We start from the raw sequence: 22,460 nt of genomic DNA, 5'->3' as shown, positions 1-22,460 counted from the left end.
ACTTCTAGCCACGTTCGCAAATCCAGGTACAAAACGGCGGTAATACGTGCATAAGCCAAGGAGGCTGCGGAGTTCATGTATGTTGGTGGGTCGATGCCAATCTTTGACTGCTTTTATTTTTCCTTCCTCGGTGTGAATCCCCTCAGTTGACACTTTATGTCCGAGATATGTGACCTGCTTCTTCCATAATGAACACTTTTTGGGATTCAAGCGTAATCCGGCTGATGTTATTTGCTGAAAGACTTCCTCTAGATTTTTCAGATAATCATCGAAATTTTTTCCCATGATGATAATGTCATCAAGATACACCAAACATGTCTTCCAGTTGTGTCCTTTTAACACATGTTGCATCAGTCGCTCGAACGTTGCAGGCGCATTACATAACCCAAATGGCATCACAGAGAATTCCCATAGCCCGTCGCCCATACTGAAAGCGGTATTTTCACGGTCACGTTCCTCAATCTCGACTTGCCAATATCCACTTTGTATATCCAGACAAGGTGTCTAATGTATCGTCGATTCTCGGTAGAGGATAACTGTCTTTCTTTGTGACATCATTCAACTTCCTATAATCTACGCAGAAACGGGTGTTACCATCTTTCTTTTTAACTAAGACGATAGGTGAGCTCCATGGACTTATTGAAGGTTCGATTACACCGTTTTTGTGCATGTCTTCAATAATTTTGTTAGCAACCTCACGTTTTGCTAGTGGAACCCTACGCGGAGCTTGTCGGATTGGTTTAGCGTATCCAGTATTTATACGATGTTTGACAATGCCGGTCCTTCCTGTGCTTCCTTCGTTTGCAAATATGGATGCGTATTTTTCTAATAGTTTTTCTGCTTTTAATTTTTCATTTCCATGCAGTTCGTTCAGCAAATTATTTAGGAGTGTAGGACTTATCTGCTGTGGCTCAATAGTAGGCTTCTGTTGTGACCGTTCGCATCGTGCTATTGCACTTATATTCTGGCACTGTCCAATTACTGCTCCTTTCTTCAGCCTTATAGGCGTATTGAATTCATTCACTACTCTGGCCGGAATGGTGGCGTCTTCTCTAATTTTCACAAGCGTTCTTCCTATATGGGTGTATCTATTTTTGTTGGTTCCACAATCCATAATTCTTCAGTCCTACCTCCTCCATTCGCTTTAGCCCATACAATCTTCGTTCTATTTCAGTTGCGAACTCTTGCAATGACTCGTTCATCTTCTGACCCCTATTTTGCAGTTCGATCTAGTATATATGTTTCCGGTGCTCACTACCATATCGTCTTTCTATCGCACTCATCAATGCCTCATAGTTGTCCCGTTCACAGTCTGGAATAGTCTGAAGGATTTCTGCCGCAGGCCCTGTCAATGATACAAACAAGGACGCCACTTTGTCCGCTGCATTCAAGTTATTGGCCATTGCTGTCTTTTCAAACAGAAGTTTGAAAATTTGAAATGGAATACTTCCATCGAATGTGGGTGCCTTCAATCTCTGATTATTTTTTGATGGTGCAGGGCCATGTAGTTGCAGTTCTCGCACACGATTACTTAATTGACGAACTTCTGATTTCAAATTTTCTTCGTCATTTTTTAAAGTGCTTAATTCGTCTTCAAATTTTGAAAATTTCTGTTGCACTTGTGTATTATTTTCTGTAATCTGTTGTACCAAACGCTTTTCTAACTGCGTATTATTTTCAGTCATTTGTTGTGGAAGGCAAGATTTTAACTGTGATGTATTTTCTGCTATTTGCTGTGCCAGACGATTTTCTGTTTGCACTGCATTTTCAGCTATTTGCTGTGCCAGACGATTTCCTGTTTGCACTGCATTTTCTGTATTTTCAGCTATTTTCTGTATAGCCACTAACAGCATGTTCATGTCTACACTTGATGATGTTCGTTGTTCCTCTACTTTTTCTTCTACCTTTGTAGAAGTTTCTGGCCCATCAAATTCGAACTCGTCCACATTAATTCCATCCGCTTCACGTAATCGTGCCTGCAGATCCGCCTTTTGCCCGCTTACCGGCAAATTACGCTCCTCCAGTTCCTTTTTTAAATGCTGAATTCTCAATTCTCCGAATTTAACCATCTTGAATTTGGATTATTTGACAATCCCACTTCTGACACCAATTATTGCGATTTTACTCCTTACTAGTTTACTTTACTAGGTTCGTATCTCTGGATTGACAAATAAAAACCAAATGCCGTTTAATTCACTTCAACAAAATCTCTTTATTTTACAACTCGTCTACACTATAGCAGTTTACTCTTAACACTGGTTGATTACGTTGGGGCTGCCTCGGCTTATATAGCCACGCACTCCTCGCTGATGCCGACGTGTCTTTCTAGAATATTGCGTCTGGAAATTATGAGAACATAATGCTATACGGCGCCAGACGCAACTATTGTTTAGACAAGCAGACAGCCGCGGCGCCAGATGTCTACAACAAGACAAATGCTATTCCATATACCTACAGCTATTGTTCATAATAAGGGATGCATATAGCAATACAAAAAGCACAAATATTGATTTATTATCAACAAAAATACGATATATATGTACATGCAAATCTTCTTACCTTTCTATACTAAATTTTAATATACATACATACATATATTTGTAATTATTTACATTCCGTTTTAAATCTCGCTCTCACCTTTTCAAAAAGAAATATAATAACTTACATACAAACATACGGCAGAATCTGCCTGTGACGAAAAACACAAAATCGCAAAAAAACCAAAAGTTCAAAGTCCACATTTGCAATTATCCAGCAATACCTCTTGTTCTTTGGCAAACAAAAACAAGCAGGATTGTGGACAAAAAGCTAATTGATCTCTCTAACGAGCTCTCAATTGCTTACGAACAAACCATAACAAACAATTCGTGCATACTTATAGGCTCGACAGTGAAAAACGCAGAATCGTGGATCGTGTCAGCTGGCACGACCTATCTTATGGGCGCGCAATGTAACTGAACAGTGAGAAACGCTACTCCCTTCTCTCTGACGTGACGATGACGTGAGAATCCGCGACATTTGGATTTTTGCCGTCGCAAACGTCGCAGCTGATTGCTCTCTCACAACGCAGGGTTGCCAATATCGATATACTGCAGTAATTATCAACTTTTATAATTCAATCTGTTCAATATGTTTGAAATTTTCTTAAAATAACTCAAAATCAGAGTCGAATGCTATTATTTATAAATATATAAACTATTTTTAATAGTTTGTTTTCAGTTTTGATATTTTATATTGTAAAAAATTGTAATTGAAAATAAAGATGTGCTCAAAACTATATATGCGTATTGGGCAATGGCAACATTGTTCAAATGAAAACAAAGCAAAGATGGCTGATTTCTGCGTTTTTACCACGTTCTTGACTGTGCACTCATTTTGCCGATAAGGAAGGAAAAGGAAGGAAGGAAGGAAGCGTTTTTCACTAACTAGCCTATGAGGCACAAAGCGAATTGATCTCTCTAACGAGCTCTCAATTGCTTAAGTACAGAATTACAAATACATAAAAACAAATTGTGCATACTTATGTAAATAGCGCATCGATCTCTTCAACGAGCTCTCAAGTGCTGAACACAATACGACGACAGACGACAAACGACATCTGTCAAATATTAAAATACACACGTTCTTATGGACACTGTTATTTTGACGACGACACGACTACAACGACAGTTGTCGTTCTCGCTAACTTCAATATTCTCTTATATTTGCCAACGACAGTAGGACGACAGTAGAGTTGACAGTAGAATGGAAGATAGAGAGATGAGGAAGAGTGGTGATGCCACTAATATGTAAAATGTAAAATTATTCACAGCTCTTACAAACTTGACGTTATTTTACAAATAAAAGCATAAAATAGCCCTTTTATAGCTCTATTTTACCATTTGTAATAACAATTGATAATTTAAAACAAATAAGTTTACCTATTTACTTATTTTTTGCATAAAAAATTTCACTTTGAACAAAATATTAAAATTTCATTGAAGTGCAAGGTGTTAGTATGGCCACAACGAAATTGTGTACATGCAAAATGGACAACTGCGTTGCCTTGTGTACATGCCGGCCATTGTTATGTTGCTGCATTCTTACGAATGTTCATGTAGTAAGATGCACAACGCCATTTTCAGTTCACTGACGTTCTGTCGTGTCGTGTCGTAAGCATTGTAAACAGCATATCAATTGCACAAAACATAAGCAACGTCATACGGACATACATACATACATACAAGTCCAAGTATTAGGGTGTACCTAAATTCAAAATATTAGGACATCAAATATTTTGATATATAAAACACGCAGGTTAATAGTAATTATCAATTCAAAATAAAATAAAAATAATACCATTGAAAGTAAATACAAAACGATATTAATAAAATATACGTTTTTACCCGATATAATCTGAAAAAACTCTTATTTATTTAAAAAGAGTATACAATTACACTATACCGCTTCGATTAAATACTACAAATCGGTTTACACTGAGAAAAATTTAGTTCATTTTGACAAATATTTTAATATATAAGATAACAAAAATCTAAGTACACCTGGAGCTACACGCTCAAAACAGCCTATTAAATTCATTTCAGAAAGTGACAGTTTAACAAGATACTGACTAGATTTGCCGCTTCGCCGATTCACGAAAACTCGGAATCGTTACTAGAAGTAAAAGGCCAAAATCTTAAAAATTTTTGGACTCGCCTCCAATCGGCTCATGACGCCATTGTAGAATCTGACGATTCAGATCTACCTCAAAATTTTAAATCATCGGCTTACGATATTTACGAAGACTGCTTGGACCAATATGAAGAAACGAAAGCTATGATCTCCGATCAATTAAAGCTCATTAAAGCAATTACACCTACTCCCCACATTAGAGAAGAACTGCCACAAATAGACAATCAAGAGGCAAGTTCAGGCATCCAACTCTAGGTGCCTGCATGTGATACAGAAACCTTTTACGGAGGTTATGAAGAATGGCCGTCCTTCCGGGACATGTTCACAGCCGTTTACATCAACCATCCACAACTATCAAAGGCACAAAAACTGTATCACCTCCGATACAAAACAAAAGGTCAAGCAGGCGAAATAGTTAAACAGTTCGCATTAAATGACGCCAATTTCAATTTGGCTTGGGCAGCTCTAAAAGGTAGATTTGAAAACGAATGAATACTGGTCGATAAGCAAGTAACGACACTATTAAACTTGCCTAAAATTAAGAAAGAAACAAGTGTAGAATTTATTAAACTAGAACCAACTGTTTCTAATTGTTTGCCGGTTCTATCGACACTTAATATCCCCACAGACAGCTGGGATCCCATTCTGGTAAACATTGGCACCGCCGCATTACCAGAAAAGTCGTTACTTCTATGGGAGCAATCGCTCTCATCACGAAAAATTGCCCAACGTGGCAACAAATAAGAGATTTTCTCACCACCCAATATGAAATTGCGGAAAGGTTAGAAGAAAAAATAATCAAAACTAAGACCATTAAACACGACCAAAACATAAGCTTAAATAGACCTCAAGCTAGAAGCAGAAACAATTTAACCAAATGCTTTCACATAACGCAATCGTTCATATCCGAACAGAAAAAGAAAACGTCATGCGAACTTTGTAGAAGAGGGCATAAACTTAAAACTCGCGAGAAGTTTAAAAAATTAAAAGTTAACGAACGAAATAATTTTGTCAGGTCAAAAAGACTTTGCACAAATTGTCTGTAACATGCGCATACATATAAAAATTGCAAAAGCAAATATAATTGCTTACATTGTCACAAAAGATACCATTCAATGCTTCATTACAGCAGACATCCTAACTCACTCCAAAAAAGCGCTTACACAAAAAGAACCATGCGTTTAGCAAAAGCAAATCCCGAAATCCACAATTTTAAAAATTGCCAAGAGACACCATGTTGCTCAAAGGCACAAAAGGTTCAAACGCTGCACAGCGAAACACAAAGTGGACTAGTTACAGAACTAGTTACCACCATGCCAACTAAAGTTGAGTATAATACAAACAGATACCTTAATTCACAATTAAGGAAATTTCGAGTGTTAGGGAAACTTCCCCCTATAACAAAAAAACTCCAGAAGATCAGTATTGTGAAGACTTCTCTAAAGCCACAACTACTCGATCAAATAATGGCCGGTACGTCGTACGACAACCAATAGAGCCACAATTTTCTAATACTCCACAAATTGGTATAAAAAACAAAGTCAGACTTACCTCTGACAGTCCAAATTATTAAAAGCACATACAACTTTTTGGCCCCGCAGGATGGCTTTCGCCAATAATGAAAAAATAATTCTGAACAAGTCCTAGAGCGGAGGCGGGCTACTAAACGCCAAATTAGTGCGTACTAAAAATAAAATAGACACAATAGTATCAAAAAGTCGAAAAATCGACATTTTCATACATTTTCAAAACACATACAATATCAAAAGGAAGTCAAGGGATCACCCTACTCCCAATGCGATACAGTGACGCACCTAGACTTAACAGAAGCAAAGGTAGCTCTTATCGCACCTACATTAGCGCTTCTCGTAAGGGTAGTTGGTGAGGATCTGTTGTACAACTTGAACATACCACTTAAAAAAAAATATTATTCTAATGAAGCCGTTCGCAATAACCGGCCACTCTCTCGCAAGAACCCTCTAATTCCACAGCTCAAAACTCAAGGCTAAAGAGCACGCACTCTGGCCATATCTGAGTCAGACGTGGCGTCGCTATATTTCATAAAAATAAAATTACTACCTCAAGCACCACTACTTATATAAAATGCAAATTTATATTAAAACCAAAATAGCTTTTTACAGCTAATATTCTGCAACCTCGGCTACTTCGCCAACTGTAAGCCAAATTACATGTATCACCTTATACAAAATACTAGGCAAAATATTCGCCTAGGGGGCCCAGGATGTTTAAATGAGTTAAGCATCCCCCCACTTAAACCAGAAAAACTAGCACACACTAATACTTGACGACACCACACTCGCACACCAGACAACTCACCACACTTGTACATCCACCCACTCAGCATAAAGGGTGGTCCCCTGAGTAGATTCAACTCAATTGGTTCTAAGCAATTCGTTCGATACATACATTTCGACCATCAACATTCGCTTACCCACTGCGCCGCGTCGATACCTACGCTAATACATTCGTTTACGCAATTCGTCGCAGAGTTCACCCATAAACACTCGCTTAAATTTTCAAATAGAAATGTTGCAACAACTCGGTTCCTGTGCGCTGACATTTTGTTTCCAAATATTCGTTTTTCGCAAACACAACTCGACCACGATCTACATCAATTCGAACGCCGGCAAGTTGGATTTTGATTCTCGCCGCCCTACTCGTCAACATTTAATTTAATTTACTTCATCATTTATTATTTCGTTTATTAAATGACATTGTGAAAAAGCAAACAAAATTGACTTTTATTTTAAATAAGACAGTACTGTGTACTATTTTAATCAAAAAGAAATTCCTCAGGGAACACGAAAAAAAAAATTTTTGAAAAATGGCGACTGCCTGAAAATAAAAATCATTTTTTACGTTTTTTTGGAAATTCCTAAATTTTTTTAAAATATTAAAAACAAAAATTTTGACACGATGCTGGTAGGAACGATAAAGGATTATATAAAGAAGGTTCACACAAAATTTCAAGTAAATCGGTTGTATAGAGCTTGAGATAATGCCGGTACCGTGTGGAAAAAAGTAGTTTCGAGAAAAACGCGTTTAAAAAAAGTGAGTCAAACCGAACCGGACTAGGTACTGCGCCACTAAAGTAAATAATTTTAATTTTTAAAAATCCTTTGGAGGATATGTTCTTAAGGGTCTAAACTTTAAATATGTGAAAAAAAAAATCGAATTTTTCAAAATTCTAGAGTAAAATACCCCCTTAAAATATTTTAGAAGGACAGGGTAGAAAACTGATTGGTCTGCATGAGAACGGCTTTATTTTCCCAGGTTTATCTATCAAGATAATTTCCGACTTTTTCCCTTGGGTAGCTTTGGTTTTAATATTACCCGGTTTTGACACATAGAGGAATATGTATTATTTGATTACAACGTGCTTAAATTCCGACAGACAATTTCGTTTTTAAATCTTTATATATAGGGCAACCCCTATAGTTTAATGTTGGGTGTAAATCACCTTGCACCACACAGACACTACGTAGAGCGTAATGCGCTTTCGTGTACCATACTCTTGGTAGTATGTGCATTGTACTGGACATTTTTTGTCTGGTTTCTTAACGGTAATTCTCCGATGGAGCAGATATTTAAGGTTGTAAATCGGTTGTATTTCATTTTTCTTAAGTTAATTAGAATTTGGCATCAATTCTACATCGGTTGTGGGAATTTGTTCCAGTTAAAAATATTTACTACTGATTTTATACTAAAACCACATTCCTCCATTGCTACTTTAACATTGTTAGAGTCTACTGAAGACTCTTTTATGACAACTACTAGGCCTTTTGAGCTCTTCAGTTGGTAATAGTAATTCTGGTTATTACCTCACAAAAATTTTACAACATACATGAAACTTTTTTCAGCGTATGTTTGAATTTTTGTTTCACCTATGTTACCTTTTTTCAAGGGCACTATGTGAAAATAGTTTTCAGACAAGCGCATTTGAGCTCCGCTCGCGCAAACAGATGGGAGGGTTCACGACTGTAGTAGTACCCTTTGCATCATCGTTAAGCTCTTCGCTCAGGAAGGCAAATCTTTTGCCATTTCGAATTTCTGGTGTTTTCCATTTGGCGTGCTTGGTGAAATTTTTTGGTATTGGCCGCTGATTTTATTGAACTTGATTTCCAGTTTACGTTTGTATATGTTTTGCTTGGTATATTCTCACCTTGCATTTTGCTTCGCTGTCCGAATGTTTGCTGGTGCCTGCCGGCTGGTTGCTGGCAGCACATTTGTTGTTGCCCGATTGCTGTTTTCTGCTGACAGCGTCCTTTGCTTCGTTTCAATTTCAGCTGATCGCTGCGATGAATCATCAGCGCCCTTACATTTTTTATTGCCAGGAGTTGTTCATGCTGGCTCGGCAAAGCTGAAGTAGGCATTTAAGAAATGCCTACGGCTTTGCTGGTGGGGTTCGTTGGGTTTTTTGTTTTGTTTTTTCTTTTTCTCTCATGCACTATTTGTTTATGTTTATTACTAACAATTTGTGTGCATTGTTTTTATTTATTTATTTACTTTTTGTTTACTTTTTATAACGGCAGAGTTCACGAGCGAATTAAAAAACACGTCCTTACACTTTGACCCTTGTTGACAAAACTTGGGTGCGTATCTTGTCTGCAACAAGATAGTGGTCCAAGTCAATATTAGCACATCGGAGCGTACACTGGACCGATCTGGTTGGTGGTTTTTCACTCCGGAGACAGCCTGGCAGCTAGATTAATTTTCCAATGCTAGAATCTAGTACTACGTTTGTTTTTTTGGCTATCCAGAGGATACTTAGTTTGAGACCGGAAGTCGTAAGCTGTTTGAGACATATGTAAAAGAACCGTCTCCCCACTCCCAAATACAGAGAACTCCATCTTCCATTCTTCAATAATACGTTCAGTCTATATTTTTAAAGCTTGAAGAGAGTCTGGCTTATTGGTTTAATACCAATACTTCAAACAACCATCTCAAGGTGTTAAATAACAACTTTTTAGAGGTCATTCAATGTCACAATTTCTTGAAATAATCGAATCTTCAAACATTTCTCGCAATTCGGTTGTTACACGTAGCCCCGTCTTGTTGGACCCAGATGGTTGCAAGACAAACTTCCTCACATTAATGCAATCATCCCGTCCCTTTCTCTGCTTCCAAAACACCCCATATATGATTTCCGTTTTTCCACCTGACTTTAAACCGTTCAAGTTGATCAAAATCTATTCGTGTACATACTAAGTACTTAGAGCTAAATAGTATTGTTTATAATCTATGATATTTATTCAAGGGGTTCAATGCGTGCGAAGCATGGTTTTCATTTACTACTCCGTAGCAGCAAAATTTATAGAATTATTGCTATAACTACCGCTCTCACTTTGACGTGAGCCATAGCAGATCAATGTAAAAGTATGTGCTATGCTCTGAGTTTTTTTACGTAAACAAACTATAGCTGTAGCAATAGCCAAAAATGAAGTGATGTACTCTGCTCTGGCGTAGCGGTAGCAAAAAATTGGAAGCGGCAGAGCAGAGCTAATTAAAATTTTCATCTGCTACAGTTCTCGCATGTGTAGCTCACTCATTTGATGTTGTTTTTAATAAAATTTAAATGTCGTGAAGTAAAATATAACCAAACTATGTTTAATTCTTTCGACACATATTTTAAAATAAAGTATCACCTGAAGATATTTCCCTGGCTTTAATTTTAAGGTGTTGTCGTCATGGAGGCAACTTAAAAACTCTTGCAAGTTTTGTATGAAAATAGTAATTTACGTTGTACAAAAGTAACTTTAGAGTATATTCCAAACTCATACTCAATTTTTTCAACTTGATTTGTTCTGCATTATAAGCTATTCGAGAGACACAGATATTTTAATTTCTGCAGAAATTGATTGATATACTTATGTATATTTTGATATTGATTCATGGGCAAAATTCCGATTTGTTTAGCGCCGCGATCTGAAGGTACCGCTGGAAAAAGAGAGTCCTCCTGATTAAAAAATATATATGTACCGCACGCTTAGTTTACGAAATATCCGACTTTAAAGTTCAAAAATTCCAACAAGCTATTTCATTACATTTAACACACTTTTCACTTCAATTTCTTTAAATTAAACTGTAAACATCTAAACAAGTTCACATTTTACACCCTTTGCAGGTTTTTTAAGTAAGAAATCTATATTTTAAAAAAATACTTTTTAAAGTCGTAGTAGACATCATTTATCTACTAACAATTATGAGGAAATGGAGCACTGCCATTTAATAATAAGCAAATATGAACAACTCGATAAAATTCCTCTTTTTCACTAAAATTCCTTTTCCTTTATTGAGACATCTTAAAAAATTAATCATCAAAAATAAAAAAGGTCAAAAAAGTCTTGCGGTATTTTTATTGAATTTTTTTTTATTGAAATTGAAATGAATTTTTGATGACTCATGCCCAGCCGGTCTCTTTCGACCAATTCAGCGATTTTATCGCAATTTTCGACGACAGGCCTTCCGGAGCGTGGCGCATCTTCAACCACCTCTACACCAGAACGAAAACGTTGAAACCATCGTTGTGAGGTGGAAATGGAAACTTTATCGGGTCCATAAACTGCACAAATTTTATTGGCGGCTTGAGATGCATTTTTGCCTTTATCGTAGTAGTACTGTAAAATATGCCGTATTTTCTCTTTATTTTGCTCCATGTTTGCGACGCTATAACTCACGAACGACTTAAAAGAAACGACAATCAATCAAACACGTGTTAGCGCGTGAAATGAGCTTTCCAAAAAGGTATAGCATGACCCGATGCGACGAATAAAACGAAGAACTACGCGCTTTCAGCGCCAACTAGCGAAAATACCGCAAGTTTTTTTTGACAACCCGATATTTCAAACTTTCTAATGAAGTTTTTCATATTTAAATTTAATAAAATATTTAGGCTACTCCTGGTATTGGCTGCACCACTGTTATTGTTTTTACAACGTGGATGAAGACCGCCAATCTCGAAATATGTTCTATGTGATATTGTAATATATGATAATATTATATCATAACATGCTTATTTTGCTAGTAACATTAGCAGAATATTATTAACAATTATCGTTTCGTCAATCTGTATCGTCTTCCCTTTTCCACCGAGACAAAATTCTGCATTGGAACATATGTAAGTATAACTTATGCTACTTATGTACTAATCCACTACAGTTCCACAACTTAGGTAAGACTCTTCTGCTGGTATTGTCACTGGCGAATCGAATGCATTGGCGAGTCGAATGTTTTAGGCGAAAATTCGCCATGTTCATATTGTGACTGGCGAATGAACACATTCGCTCAATTTTTTTGTTGCCATACTAAAATAATTGAGAAATGTCACACGAGTTCATCCGAAATTGATATATTTGACATATTATTATTATTGTTTTGAAATTTTACCGTGATTATATATATAACATAACTACAATAAAATAACTAATAAAATAATAATACAAATAAATAACTATAATAAACTTTTCTGTTGTATCTAGAAATTTCATTACACACCGAATTAATATTTTGCATAATACCGACAAGGCTTTTTTGCGTTTCAGCTTGCTTCTCCAAAGCCTTCATACGCAAAATTTCGCGCTCCTCCACTCTGCTTGTAGGTGCCTGCCTAGACGTAATGCTAACATTTGCAGCCTGTTCAAGGTGAACCTCGACATCTTCCAGATGTTCTTCTTCTAAATTTGCAGGTGCAGTGCTTCCAAATGCGGCTCCGCTTGGATTCACTGCCTGCTGCAAGCTGAGCACCTCGTCCACGGCCTGCTCCAAAGGCGTTAAACTGCGTTGGGTGTATGGTCCTCCACCTGTGGCTGCAATCTCTTTTCGATTTTCTGCAATTTTCTTTTTTAATTTTAACTTGTAGTCCAACCAAATCTAAAAAAACACAAATCAATACAGATATGTACATATATGCCATCAAACTTGTTTATTTTTACCTTATTCCACTCGCTGCCACTACGTATTGGAGGGCCGATATTGTTTAACTCTGAAGTTAAATACCTTTCCACAACTCCATCCTATTTTTTTTTTGTTGAGCCAAACGGCGTCATTCCTCTGGCTAACTCAGGATTTCCTTTCATCAACTTCACCAGTACCTCAAATTGCTTTTGAGTAGTTCGTTTTATTCTAAAAACAATTAAATTTGTAATGAATTAAATACAATAAATAAATTTTTAAAATTTTACTAACGTTTTCTCCATTTTTAATTAGATTCTCGAATCAAATAAACGTACGCCAAATTTTGACAGTTGAGGCGAAGCGAATTTTATAAATTCGCAAGTGACAATACCAAATATTCATTTTCGCTAGTTCTTTCGTCACTTCGTGGCGAATTTACTGTGCGCTCGCTACTCGCAATTCGAAATAGCGAAATTCGCCTAAAATTTCATTCGCTTCGCTAGTGACAATACCAGCATTCATTTTTCTTCCTCCAGTTATTCAGATGAGCATGGACTGTCATCACATTAACTTTCGTAACAAAATAACAAATTATTGCCATAATGCCCTTAGGCGCTAATCTACATCAGCGGCTACATAGGTACCAAAACTTTGAGGGTCGATTCCTCGAAACTATCTTTTTTATCCGGCCGTCGAAATTGCGAGCAAATTATTTAACCGATTTATCTAAATTAAAGCGTAGTTTATAGACATTTTTATACTCAAGTGCGTGATAGAGCGCTTTTCCGAGAAAAATGGCATTTTGGCAATTGTTTAACTATTTTGATGTCAAAAAGCACAGGTAAAAATGGCACTTTTTACAAAATACAGGCCTACGTCTCCAATTTTTAGAAGCCTAGCCAAGAAGTTGACGGCCGCAAAAAATGTCAATCAACGAGATCATTGATATTTCAGCAATTTTTTTGACATAAAATAATTTTCTTTTGTCGTTCAATAATACCTCTTAATATATACGCAAAAAATCGGATGTGATCTGTTTTTATTCTACCATAATAAGAGAGTAAAAAATTACCTTTTTTGACGGTACTAGAGGTATCCCTTAAGACGGTTGTATATTTAAATATCCACTCTAGTTCACCTTTCACTTTTATTTTTTTATTTTTTAGCTAAATTTATTCAGCCCTATCACGCAATCCTTTTTATACTGTTTTTTTTTTTCAGAAAAGATACGAAATTACTATCATACAATTCGAACCTATCCGAACGTAAGTTTAAAATTCGTAGAATGACAGTTAACGGATCCATATTTTGTTCGTAAATTCAATTTGAATATAATACTATGTTCGGACCGACATTGAAAACATGTTTTCGTGGGAAAAACTGGTTTTCGCACGAAAACTTGTGTTTTCGTCCATGTAAAATCTGTCAAACAAAAACACAGTTTTCGCTGAAAACTACTTGAAAACTTACATTCCACTCATTATAATCAGTGCCTGCTCTACTTTAATCGATTTTTTTGGAAGACATATTTTGCCGGCCCTAAACTGTCACTTGATATTTGTTTACATTCCATATACAAATACAGTTGCTCACTGTTAAGGGGATTCTCTTGTTCTTGCAAAACCCTTGCACGGTGCACCAATGGCAGAATTTTATTCTTGGTGCAACGGCATAACAAACGCACGCAAAAATTTATTTGCAATGGCTGGAAAATATGTCAGACCAAAACCCATGTTTATTTTCGTGCCGTCATATATCACTAGATTCTGCAATGGGTGATCTCTTGGCCTTGCATATTTCGGTATAGAAAACACACATTGTCGGCCCGAACGACTTACATTCCACAACATACAAATGTGTTTTCAAAATGTTTTCAATGTCGGTCCGAACATAGTATAAACGATTTCAGTTTTATTTATGGGAATTTAAAATTTTTGTTCTGCCCAGGTTATTTCGATATGGCAAAAATCAAAATAAAGATGGATAACAAAAGTTTTGAATTTACATGGATTCAGTGAAAACAAATTATGCGCATTCGTAGCGAACATTCGTATTCGTAGCTTTGCTACGATGCACAGTGGTGGCTCTTGTATGGAATCTTCGGCCAAAAATGGTGAAAAAAAGTGAAAATTTTGCCAACGCTTTTTAAAATATCCCTCTTCCGTTTCCCCTTCCGCCACCCCCCATGGTAACATATTTTAATTAATTATATTAAATTAAAAAAGTTGATAAACGAAAAAAGGATTTTTTTTAATATTATTGGACTAAATCAAAAACTGATTTTAATAAAATTGATTTACTTTTGCATGATAGTTTCTTTGACTGGTGAGGAAAGGATCTAAACTCAAAAGCAATCGGTTTAGCAAGTCCTGATTTGTAGCGATCCGTTAGTTCTTTCGTGTATGATGGAGTAGATACGACCTTATAACGTCGATATAACGTCCTTATTGCCTGACTCAGCAGATTCTTCTGAGAGCTCTCCAATTGAAACTGGTGCATATTGAATACCATCGAGAGCGTGAATTAAAATTTTACGGACTGACGAAGAAAGATAACACCAGGAATATTTTAAAGTTAATTCCTTTGCAGGGTCTAGCGCGAATCTAGTCCTAATTAGAGGACTCATTCCGTTCATTAATTAAATTTGTGTTCAATAATTTTTTTTATCTCAACTTCAACATCAGATTCTGGGATCTTTATTTGCTTAGGATAACTGTTTTTCCTTTAAAATGTTATCATAGCAGGATAAAAAATTAGTATCAAGTTTTTTGTTTACAAAGCTTCTAAAAAGTAGATACTGAAGCTTTATTAAATTTGGTTTGGTGATAAGTGATCACACATTTTCTAAACACCAAAATTCAAAAATATACGAGTATATGCGTGAAAGTTTACACCGATATGATGTGCCTAAATAAAAGTACGTATAAAACAAACATTTGATAAAAGTGAGAAAATTATAAAACGAAAGCCAAAGCTCAAATGTGCTGTATGTGAAAAAAACATAAAAAACAATAAAATATGCATACACGTAAATATAAAACATTATTAAAAATAACACACAAAAAATAGCATTCCTGGTAGAATAACGGGAACAACAGAGTTGCAAAAGGTTGCAGCTGAAATCAAAAAATGGACTTAGAAAACATTAACTAATATAAACAAACTTGATTCATTTGAAGGCGAGACAGGGATCACAACTTTTTGTAAAACTTAAATCGATGTATAAAGAAAAACGTACCACTCAAAAGGGCACTTATAAAACAATTCTTTTAAAATAATAAAACATATTATTATATAAACCACTTTTTTATATAACATATGTATACCTTTATTCTCAATATTCATTTCGATTTGAGGGGATTAAACACGATTTTATGTTGCAATTTAATTGATTATAAGAAATAATTTTTAACTATTTTCACTGCACAGTCCGCGTGTTTCTGTTGTCTCACTTCTCTCGGTTTTCGTCTCGTGTACGAATGGGATAGAGCAAAAATGTATTTACCGTTAGTTTTGTTGGTTTTTTTACGAAATAGCTTTGATACAAAGAGTGATACATTTCAATTTTTTGTTGGCTCATGAAATCGACCAGTGTGCGTCGGTGTACCACTTGATTGTACTGTCCCTAAGCAGTAGCTCGAGAGCAGAATCGTTTTATTTGGCCTACGGTTGAGGGTAATCTTAAACTTTCTGGTGAAGTTAACCTTTTTGGTAATGATATCCCTTAGGAGAAGAGCCAGTGGTATTACGTAACTTACCTCATTCATACGTTGGGAAGAGATTATCTTACCTCTGCCAAACTCTTCTACTGTAATTTGGAGCTGAGTGTGTTTAGCGAGCCACCGCTCCGTAAGTGATAATTAGTCGCATGATCATTCCGTAAAACCGTCTGATAAACCTTGGCTTGCAACCCCAGGATTTACCAGCAAGCCGATTGCACACCATCAGTGCCTTCATTGCTTTGGCCATGGTTAGATCAACATGCTGCCTCCACCGCAGAGTGGAATTCAACATAAGACTCAGATATTTGACCTTATTAGTCAACTCTATCTCTCTGCTATCGAGTGTTAGGTTCCTGAGGCTAGGCAGAGCCTCGTAAACGGGACAATAGTCGCTTTCAAGGGTTTGATGTTTAGTCCAATACCCCTGCACTATTCCTTGCTTACGCCTAGTCCCTTTTGTACGATATCGCAGAGAGTGTCCTCAAGTTTTTCTCTGGCTATGACAACAATGTCGTTCGCATATCCTTGATAGCGGATTCCATTGTTAGTTAGAAATACAAGTAATTCGGCTACGACTAGTCTCAACAGCAGGGGGGATAACACTCTTTGTAGTGGCATCTCCTTCTGTGGCTTCATCTATTCTGGTGTGCAGTATGGTCTCTATCCACCTATGCACTTATGCCGGCACATCCTTTTCTCCGGTGCCCTTTCTTCGCTCGTGTGACACGTGTTGTCAAAGGCACCTTCGATACACTGGAAGGCACATAACATTACCTGCTCATTTTCCGCCGAACTCTGTATCTCGTAGGTTAGCTGGTACAGAGCAATATTGTTCGATCTGCCTGCTCTGTAAGCATGCCATGCTCTTTAGTAAGAAGGAAGTTATACTAACCGGTTTAAAGGATTTAGCGAGTGAGTACACTTTCGGTATAAAGATCATCTTCGCTGTCCTCCATGGTTCAGGGATGTACGCCAACGCTAGACTATCTATCATCAACTGAACAAGATAGAGCAGTAGAAGTTGCTTTCCCTGTTGCAGAAGTGCTAGAAAGATACCGCCCGTCCCTGAGGTCTTGAATTAAGATAACAAAGCTGTATCCCACCTGACTGAGTCCGCAGTATCAAGTTTTCTTGCGACTACCCAATCTAGGCGAGATTGTTTTCACTGAAGTTCCTAAAATTTTCCTGCTTTGCAGACCTAATTTCCTTCTTTAAAATATTACGTACCCTTGATCTGTCTCTTGTCTCTTGTATTTGTTTTGTCGTTGTTAATCCTGTTCTTACAACACTTGGCCCAACGAAGTGATCGGTCGGGTCGGGTCGGGTTTTACGCAAATACTTAAAAAAAATAGAACAAGTGGTTTTTTCGGCAAAATCTATTTATTTTATTCAAAATAGTCTCCTTCTGCTTCAATACAGCTTTTTGCACGGTATAAAAGCATCGAACGAGTGTTTTAGCTCATTGGCCGGTACGGTATTTTTGATGAATTCACGCACAGTTTCGATGGAATTTCCTGTGATCACGGATTTTGATTGGCCCACAACTTGATCGTCATTTATGTCCTCACGACCACTTTGACGTTGAAACGTTGAAACCCCTCGTGCACTCTTCTACCGGATAGGGAATCATCGCCATAAACTCGTTTCATCAATTGAAACGTTTCGGTAAAAGTTTTACCAATTTAAAAAAAGAAATTTAATGTTGGCTCTTTGTCCGAAGCTCATTTTCGCACCGATAACACGAACATATTGACACTTAAATCCCAATAACTTCACTTCCAATCGATGAAATGTCATGAGTGGATCACTGATTGAAAAAGCGCACCAGGTATAGGGGAACTCAAAGGTCCGGGAAGGTGATGGGAAGGCTCCCTTAAAATATTTTTTGAAGTTATTATCTCGAAGGAAAATATCCAAGGTGATTATTGGCAAGAATTTCAGGCTTTTGGATTGTTTAACTGATAAGTTGCAATCATATATGTACAATTTTATTATTAATGTTAAATAAAATTTATTGTTTTATGCCAATATTCATGGAGCATGGGAGATAGCTATATAATTATATACAATATATAAAAAGCGATTATGACGAAACGAGATGAATTTCCAGCGATAGTCACTCCATCCGTCTGAACAAGCGATAACTTGAATAAGAATAAAGATGTACTTTGATACAAACAGTGGTAAATTTCAAACTTTTATTTTTTTATTTTTGGCCTATGAATTCGACCAGTGTGCGATGGATTGTGTGATAGGGTTGATTAATTTAAAAATCACTTAGCACACTCATCGCTGCAAAGGTTAGATTTTTTACAATTACGAGGAAAACGAGCGTTGCCATATCTTAAACACCAAATATGAAGGATTGTTTAACGACAGCATTTTCTTAGCCTGTAATTTCGCGGGATTCTTTTTTCGTTATTTACTATAAAAAACTCCTTCCAACATTTTTTAAGCTAAAAAAATAACGCTGGCCGAGTCAATACCCGGGGTGACTAAAGTGTTTTCGCGTAGTACTCCTTTCTGCGTTGGTGGCCTTCGGCCGCGTTCTATAAAAATAACCTTTGTCGAGCCAATACACGACTGAAGTACATTCGCGTAACAATTCATTCTGCGTTGGCGCCCTTCGCCGTGCTCTAAAGAAATAACCCTGGTTGAGTCAATACCGAGGGTAACGTATTTTTTATTATGTTATTATTATATAATATTACTCATTTGTTTATTAAATTTAAATAAGAAAAAATCCATATGCATGGTATGAGTGTTTATATTCATTATAATTTGAAATATAATATGTAGCATATCATCACCTCCCGCATGTGCACATCCCCTCTTTCCAACTTTCATGAACCAATTATAATCGTATCGAGTGAAATTTCGTAACCAGTCGAGTGTGCGGTCGCACTCGATACGAAACGAATAGAAATTTTATGAAATAACTTCCCTGGTGTAGCTCTAGATGACATTTTCGAATACATTGAAATACGAAACAAGCAAAATAAGAAAGTAACATTTACTTTCATCCTATCGAAAATAAAATTTAACGGGCATTTATCAACCGCAGTACCAGCAATGCTTCAATCAGCCAATGAGCCGGTGGAAAATTCTCAGTAATGATAAAAGAAGTCGGTATAGTCCTGAAGATGGCAAAGTGCCGCAATGTATGTACAGCGTTGCATAACATATGCATACAATTTAAAAGTTCAACATATTGCAGATATTTTGTAAATGAAACAACATTTGAATTCATATTTTGTTTTAATAAATATATTTTCAATAAGAACAGGAACTTGGAATTAACATATCGTATATATTGGTGTTTATTTCTGAACTTTTATCTTTAAAATATCAAGCTTGTGAGTTTTAAATTGCAACTCTACAGCTTTTATTTGCATATCTGCTTTATGTACCTCTTCTTTTATTTGCAGCGGTCTCTTCTTTTAAGCAATTAGTGTCTCAAGATTTTTACTTCTACTGCATCATCTAAAAAATATTATTTGCTAAGTTCTGATGCTGCATAAAATCATTCATCAATTTTTTTTTGACGCATATTTATTTTGTTTACATTTGTCCTTAAATCATTAGTTACAACAACATTAGTTAAATAAACTCAATAAAAGAAAAATAGCTTACATTTTACCTCCGATTATTTTTAAATGATATATTTAAATTTTTTTTTTAATTTGTACTATTACGTTTCTCAAATAACTAACGAGTAAAATTTATAGAAGAGAAATACATACGTGAATTTAGCTCGTTAACGTGTGACGCGATACGGTCCCAGATTCTGCCAAAATAAGCCATATATCGTTACTTAGTAAAAAGAAAAATTGTAGCGGGACTCGTAATTAAAATTTGTATTTCGTTGATTTGTTTAAATTGTTATGTATATTATTATAAAAAAAGTGTTTAATTATAATATTTATTGAGTTATTAGTGAGTGTTTGAAAAACAGTGTTCATAAAAGTAATAGCCCTGACAGACGACAGCGCTAATATGCACTAGCGGGCTTAATTTACATTTATTTGCGCATTTGACCCATGTTAATGCAAGTTTGTAATGCACAAGAATTCCGTGCATTTGGTTGAATTTACTATATTTGAGTAGGCAACACTGCTCAAAAATGGCCGATTTTTGCTACTTATTGACAGATTTCTTTTAATAATTCATCTTATTCATTTTTATTTCACTTTTTTTTTAATAAAGAAACAAATTTCACTATCAGCTGTCTAAATGCACAAGCCTGCCGTCTGTCATCATAAAATTTCAATTCGCATTAGCGTTGCTTAAGGCGCATTAATTTTGCTCGTCTGTCAGGGCTATAAGGCTTCTTTAAAATAAAAGATTTAAATACAAAGCAGTCAACAGTTACAAATGAGGCGTCACTAAAAAAAACCGTGGAAACGCTGAAGCTAAAGCGTATTGAGTTTCATACTCTGAATAGGTCCACGAAGTTTGGTTTGCTCTGTTGAAAAAACCATTTTTTTCACAATTTTTTTTAATCATTTTTCAACATTCTTTAAAAACTTTTTTTAGTAATTTCAATCACACTGTTGTCAAATGAATATATTCACATTGAACAAGCGTAAATGTTAATAAAATTTCACAAAAAAAAATCACAAAAAATCACAGAGAACTTAACTCTTTCAGTCACGCTTTTAGATTAAGAATATGTTGAATGTTTCGATTATTGTTTTGGCATTATCTACAGCTGAAATATCACTGAAAGTATGAAAAAAAATCTACGTACGAGTATGAAGGTTTTCGAGGTATGAGGTGGTTAGTGGCACTAACCACCGTGACTATTGATAGAAACAAAACAATTATGAGTTACTTATATTGTTTATTAATATTATATGATATTATGAAATTCTCCGGAACGAAACTAAGGTAATTTTTTTTTTCATGAAAGCAAGCTTTTCCCTTGCGTAGACAAAGAGGCACTTTGCATGTACTACACTGCCATACAGTACGGACTGGAAATATTTTAGTGCTGCATAGACAGCATCTTCTTGATGGGCTTCTTTCAGGTTGATGGCGACTGGATTCAAGTCGATTTTCTGAAGGGAAAGTTGGCTTGTGACGTTTTATAAATGCAGGGCCTGTAGAAGAAGCTGTAGAATTGCGGTTGCTGTTCACTGATTCAGGCCTTCGTTTGTCTCTGACATATGCTGGGGTCAGTAGACCCTGGTATACGCTACGTCTGAATGCTTTCAAAGTCAAAGGGCATAGATCCCTGCGTGAAGAGGACTGTAGTTCCATATAAATTAAAAAAAGCATTGACAATACTAGAATCAAGAAAATGAAAGAAAATCCTGTGCCACCACTTGTGGGATTTTCTATCAACAGCACAACTTCCTTTCAGTTGATCGAATTTATCAACGAAGTTCACATTCGCATTGTAATCTTTCACTGATTCCGGACATGATACTTCAATACTGGTACCATCACGCTCTCGGCGGGTAACTTTTCCGACATCCTTAGGGTCATGATAATTTGATAACATGAAAACTGATCTCTTATCTTTCCATTTCAAAAAAGATATTTTTGTGTCACTCATCCGGTAATCATGTTCTCCTTTTTGTAAATGCTTGTCTTCTTTTAGCGTTGGTAGGAACTTTCTATTTGAGTTCACAGTTCCACAGGCGAAAATATTATCTTCTCGTAATTTAAATTGCAAAGGGTAACTGTTGAAATAATTGTCAAAATAGACTTTATGATTTTTGTGTTTCAAATTTTCGCAAAAATTTCTTACAACTTTACCACCTAAGTCAGTTTCAACATCAAAATCTAGGCAATAACCTGACTATGCACACATCATCCAAACCTTGTACCCTCGTTTAGAAGGTTTTTTCGACATGTATTGTTTTAGATAGTTCCTGACTTTGTAGTTTTTTTTTAAATTAGTTCGCATGATGTCCAGTAGTGTTCTAATTTTATAAAGTTCGTCAAAATCTTGGCAATTTCTATTGGGTATTAGACTATTGTCATTTACATGTAAGTAATTCAAAAGCCAACTGAATCTATTGAAGCTCATGAACCTCGATACATAGCCGTCATGCAAATCAGGTGCTGATGACCAGTAGCTCTGTAGCTCGGCAATTTCTTTACACCCATTACCAAGTTCAAAGCAATAAAAACATCAAGCTCTTC

General features: G+C 36.1%; 1 protein-coding gene across 8 annotated transcripts in view; it reads right to left on the bottom strand.

Annotated features, from left to right (window-relative positions):
• LOC105223892 (acyl-coenzyme A diphosphatase NUDT19) overlaps positions 1–22,460 on the bottom strand; it is a 196,091-nt gene that overhangs the window by 151,517 nt on the left and 22,114 nt on the right. The gene's annotated exons all lie outside the window — the stretch shown is intronic.

Source organism: Bactrocera dorsalis, chromosome 1 (assembly GCF_023373825.1).
Source record: "Bactrocera dorsalis isolate Fly_Bdor chromosome 1, ASM2337382v1, whole genome shotgun sequence".
Lineage (NCBI taxonomy): Eukaryota > Metazoa > Arthropoda > Insecta > Diptera > Tephritidae > Bactrocera > Bactrocera dorsalis.
The sequence above is the reverse complement of the archived record's forward strand: the minus strand, read 5'-3'. Positions and strand labels throughout refer to the sequence as shown.